Source organism: Watersipora subatra, chromosome 9, assembly GCF_963576615.1.
Source record: "Watersipora subatra chromosome 9, tzWatSuba1.1, whole genome shotgun sequence".
In the NCBI taxonomy this organism is placed as follows: domain Eukaryota; kingdom Metazoa; phylum Bryozoa; class Gymnolaemata; order Cheilostomatida; family Watersiporidae; genus Watersipora; species Watersipora subatra.
The window spans coordinates 61,464,287-61,470,424 of NC_088716.1; the positions used below are offsets into that span (position 1 = coordinate 61,464,287).

Here is a 6,138-nt window from a genome sequence, read left to right on the forward strand (position 1 = left end):
ACTGTCAAGGTCTGGCTCGAACATAGTGGAGTGCATCGGTAGGTAAATATGACCAATATATCCAGGTTTTCTACAAAACAAAATATCTGGCACACATTGCAGCCTTGCTGCATATGCTAAACTGCATGGCTGCTCATATTGTGGTGCATAATTTGGGTATATAAATGTATTTTGGTATTAGCTACTTTCACTTATTGTTAGTGTATAAAGCAGATATACAGAAAGCAGAGTGGCTTGAAATAATACTGCAGCAGATCAGCGATATGTAGTTAAATTTATTTTATGGTTGATACATATGCTTTTTATACTAATATTAGCATATGGTATTTATTTAGCAGGTTATGAGGTACAGAGCTTAAAACTCAACTGCAATGACTGCACCAGCTTTATAGCCTCCTGTCCAGGTTTACGCATCAGGGGATGATGCGATACTAATCAGTGTAAAAGATAGAGGTGGTATGTTTCCACCTCATCCTGTCATCACAAAGATATGTCTAGGCTCAGAACTGAGCATACGGCAGGGTGTCGACTTACAAGGAATCACTGCAGACATACACAAGCTGGTGGTCACTAAAACTCTTTCATCGGTTTTACAAAGCAATTTGCATCAGGGATTTCCATGCTCGTTCCACTGCACAGCGCAACGTTAGTTAAAATATCACCTCCAGATATTTCAGGATTATAATTCATCAGGAGGCTACAAAGGTAGCAGCTAACAAGGGAATCTCAGATCATGGCTCAGCCGACTGGTCGTCTTTAGTCATGTGTAGCCTTTCACAGTATGTCTAGAAAAGTGTACCATTTGTCGCTTGTTTTCTACGAGTTTGCTGATGCTGTTTGCATAACACCCAAGACCCAACATTTATATTCATGGCAGACTGCAATCAGCGTACGATGTACCAGTGTGTATGCATTTGAAATCAGTTTGTACACCTAGCTATCTGACATGTTAGCCCATAGCATATGGCAACATTGATAATTTTGCAATATCTTTTGGAATACATGTGCATCAATATACACTTTTACTCGCACTTTTTATATGAAATATTCAACTTTATGTTTATAAATTTGCAGGGTAGGAAATACATAGTGTATAAGCGTTGTATCTAAAATTTGAAACAAATATCTTGCGTGCTTTAGTAGTTATATCGAGTTACATGTAGCAACAAAAATGTCTCTTGATTCTTTCAGTGTAAACAATGATGACTCACTTGCCTGACCAGCTGCAAGTGAACAAAGCATTGCCCATAGATATAGTAAACCCTAGATATGCGAATAATCAAAACAAGTGAGGCCTATAATTAGCATGACGCAACGTCATGGTGATGTGTAAAGCGAATCAGCTGATCTATTAACTCCTATTGACTTGGCACTAAAAACTGCTCAATTTTTCCATAGTTTGTGCATCTGAGACTGCATATTTTATTGAAAATATGTAAAACTTATTTGCGGTAATACTTCAACTTACGAGTGCCCTAACGTACGAGAAACTTGAGGTACAAGCCAGCTTTTGAGCAAGTTTTAGCACTAAAATACGAGCCATGTTTGAAATACGAGCACATGAGACAGTTGCGAAGTATGTCGGAGGTGTTTTATGAGAACAGCATCACTCTGTATTTTTCAACTGCTCAGATTATACTTTTGTACCATGTTTTTTGTGCGCGATTTTCAGTGCAGAATTATGTGAATTAAAAGTACCGTGCGTAGACCGAAAGTTTGCCAGTAAAAGGATAGATAATGCAAAGAAAAAGCGAATGATAACAATTGATATTAAATGGAAAATTATTGAAAAATATGCAAAAGATGTATGCGTGATTGAGCTTGCTCAACAATATGACAGAAATACATCCACAATTATCAAACACAAGGATTATATTCAAGGCATTTAGTCTGCAAAAGGACTAACCATAGTTTCTAAACGATGCAGCGATCTTCACGACCACTGATGGAGAGACTGCTCAGGTTTTGGATAAAAGACAAACAATTGGCCGGTGACTGCGTAACTGAAACGATGCTACGTAAAATGGCCGGTGCTATCTATCAAGACTATAAAAAATAGACATTCGGACAAGTTGGCTAGCGGTCGTGCATTAACCCTTGGTGACAACAACTGTGTTCGTCCTGATCGCAACACGTTGAAAGGGCGACAAAGGCAACCGTCCTTAGATAGGTTTCTCTTAAAACGGTCGGCTGGTCGTGAGAACGAAACAAAAAAAAATTAGCTAACCAGCGAGAAACTTAAAACTATGAACGCCGAAGAAATTTTAATTACGTTAAGTTAAAGATGAAAGTTTGCTTTTAAATTTGCTTTTAATTTTGTCTTTTAAGACTTGGATAAAATCTAAATTTATCAAAGTCAACTGTTGTAATGGAGGATAACTTATCTCTCCCTCTCTGGCAAATGCTAGCGTTAGCCGCTATTGTATGTATTTAATTTTACATTTTAATTAATCACATTTCCTTGCATTATTTTTATTTGTTGCTTTTTGAAAGCATGTGGTAAGTTAGGACAACAACCAACATGTTCTTTCTGTTACAATATATTGTTTTGAGTGTTTTATTTGCATTTTCAGAGTATGAAAACCTATCAATATATATTTAATTGTTCTATATATAAATAAATTGCACCAACATGCGAGTAAATTGACCTACGAGCTCAGTCTCTGAACGCATTAAGCTCGTAAGTCGAAGTATGACTGTAATGACTTTGGATGAGAAAGGCAAGAATCTTACACACATGGTAATGAATAATACCAATGATTTAGAAGCTTTTATATTATTGATAATACAAAGAGTGACCAAATAGAAATTAAACTAATAACAAACTAATGAATCAAATGAGGTTTGGAAGGAGTTACGCTGGACCACTGTATTAAACACCCATTAGACATGACTGAAAATAACTAGACGAGATAGTTTTTGTCTAAGGTTGGTTGAACTAGATTCCTGCTTTGAAGCGGCATAGTGTTTTCTGATTTTAGTATAGCGATTTACTATAGTTTTGAGTAGACTGTTGGCATGCACTGTACATGTAAAACCTTGATGGAGGTTATGTAATAAGACATATATGTTACTGTCTGTGATGTTACTTGTTTAAAAGCTTTCTGTGTGATACCACAGCTCTCCATGTGTGAACGTAGGCACTTTTCTGCAGCAATTCATATTCGGCCTATCAATCTGGTCACCAATCCTCCTCTGTTTTTAACTGAGATTAGGGTTATGTCATCACTATTTCTACTTCCCACTACTTCGACATCGGTCAAGAACTTGATACGCTCATCACATTTGAGTTAGAAAAAAATCCTCATCACCGAACTCCTCATCTTCACCTTCCTCAGCTTTTGTCTCTTCTTTCTTTTTCTTTCTAGCCAGAGAATGTAGCAGGAGCTGGCCAGTTTTTTTAGCCCTGCTCACATCCAGATCAATACAGTTAACATTGGAACTTGGTGTGATATCTGCTTTTATGAATGGTGCTCGAAGTGCAGATCTAAAGCACTGCACATCCGGGTTATTGTTATAGCCACCCTTAGATCGTATTGTGGAAAACAGAATCTCAATGTGATCCTGGTTGATCTTGAAGGTTAGGAAGTAGTTGATGTAAGGGTAGTTGCTGAAAAGATATTGAGTAATGTCATGTACAGATTTGGCTGCTGACTCAAAACCAATGACGAAATGATGATGATTTTCCTATTATTTTCCACTAGCAGCTTTCAGCTTGGTGTCCTTAATCGGCATAGATAGCTTATGATATTGTTGAGAACTTCTTGTTTTGAGTTGAAGTTCTATTATGTTATGGGCAATTCAGGATATACCTGGGGTGTTGTGGTCTCTTCTGATGACATTTCACTAAGAATTTGGTCTTATTGTTATGTTTATGACTTAAAAACTAGCATACCAAGCGTGGTTCCACTACTAAACTTATTGCTCAATTGAAGGCTTTGATGCTGTGATGCACATCACTACGACGTAACGTCGTGAAAACAACAGCCAATTATAGGCCTCACTTTTGCTCCATTGTATTGATAGCTATTCGCCAATCTAGGGTTTACTATATCTATGGCATTGCCCTTCTGTCACAAAGCATGCGGCTATTTATATAGGACATCACGGCTTTGCATTGCCCAGTCTCCTATAGCTAATAGGTCTTAAATAGGCTCGTAAATGTCACCTTCAAGAAAGGGTAGTGAGCTTCAGCCAGCGCATTGGCATTTAAAATACACCAAAGGTCAAGCTGAGAATTAAACATGAGTAGCAGTACGCAGACCAACACACACAGGCACACATACATATTGAGCTATCCCTGCTACTTCACTCTGTATGGGGTATAAGTGGTAACATCACTTATGAGTTCAATATAGTGTCAGGGTCAGTCATGTAGTAGGACACTCCCCTGGTCATGAACATAATCTCCAACATATCTATGGCAAAACAGTCTTCAGCCATTTTGCAGCTGTTTAACTATGTGAATACAATTGTGAGAACTTTGCAAATTTTATGCAATTCAAGTTAGTTTATTTTTATCCTATAAAGTTCTGATCAGACATCAGCTGTAATCAGCAATTTGGATTTAAATGCTCTCTGTTGTGTCCTTATGAGGCTTACAGCGTACCCATACCCGTGGTTTTATAGGACTATTTTGACTATTAGGACTAAAAATGGCTTGAGACAGCTGGAACAAACATTTACTGAACCAAAATGAATCGAACAATATTAGAGCATGAGCGTTTAATTAATCTAGCAAAAGGGCTACCCAAATATTGCAGCAGTAATATTAGGTGCTCAAAATTAGCCAGTTCAACCTTCTTACGAGGGTTTTTGACATACACTATTTTCCCATGATGGGCAGTGCTTCGGAGTTGCGCCCTTTCCGAATCATGGAAACGGCGTCTTCGCACTGAAATCACTGCGCACTGATCAGTGCGGAGTCTGTGCAAATTTGCAACAAGGAAACAGCAACTGCGCAGTGGCTGCACATATCTCCCATGCCATGAAAACGGATTCTTCGAGGGCCATGAAATAGTACAAAAGCTATCCTGCTAATCTTGTTTTTTTCTAATCTGATTTTCTTTCACCTATATTTAATTATGGTCTGCGCCCACAAGGATGAGGTGATTACTTTCCCAGACTTTGTTATCGATGCCAACACCTTTCGAGAAACAGGAGGCACGTCCTAAATAACGTTTAAATAATATATTGCTTAAAAAATTCTTATTAAAAATATATTACTTTGTAAAAATTGTGTTAAGTTTTGTAAAACATTGTGATTGTGTATTGTAAATAAAAGTATAATGATGACAGAAGCATAAAAAGACCTTTTCTGATGTTCGGTATCCATGATCGATTCAATTTCTCCATCAGGCGATTCGATTTATACAATGTCTCTTCTCTGGCTAATTTGCTGAAAACCGTTGCGAAGCATGGTAACGTGTCAATCCTTTCGACTTCGGAGGGGGCTGCATCGCAGTACTGCGCACCATGGAAACATAGTTATAGTCCTTTTAACATTGCCCTAACAATAGACCGATCTTTAAACAGAGCAGCTCGTTTATTGTGAACGATATTTGCAATAAGGTTTCCTTTTATACATTTGGAAAATTTGCAGGTATTTTATAACCATAAAACAGCTAAAGATTTTTGCTTAGATTTTAAAATAACCTATCTAAAGTTTTTTTTTAATTCTGCAACTGAATAAAGCATTGTTGCAGAAAACAGTGATATCTTGTAGAGAAGTTGTTTTCATTGCATGAAGCAAGACTAAAGCTGAATAAGGATACTTCATTAATAATAATTTTGTTTGTGTTTTAAAGAGCATTGTTAAATATTAAAATGGTTTTCTATTCTGTGCTAAAGTTTTGCATGCAAACAATAAAATAGAAGGAACTTAAATGACAACATAGGTGAAACAAATGCAGGCCTCGATTGAGTAAAATGTTGGTGTATTGTACCTAAGTTCACTTGAAATGTAGAAAAGAGTAAATTGAATGTAATAAAATCCTGCAAAAGTGCTCTCAACTTCGATGAGGAATTAGTACGAGTGACTGCGCGTTACAATCAGAGAATATGAATAATTAAGCATTGTGCTATGTACACACTGTACTCTGCAATCGAGCGTTTCAATAAACACTTGCTGATGTGGAT

General features: G+C 37.1%; 1 long non-coding RNA gene across 1 annotated transcript; it reads left to right on the forward strand.

Moving 5' to 3' along the window:
• The first annotated feature begins 2 nt into the window (after positions 1-2).
• Positions 3-1,105, forward strand: LOC137404466 (uncharacterized). The gene is made up of 2 exons (XR_010979688.1): positions 3-38; positions 336-1,105. It is a non-coding gene; the product is annotated as an uncharacterized lncRNA (long non-coding RNA).
• The last annotated feature ends 5,033 nt before the right edge of the window (positions 1,106-6,138 follow it).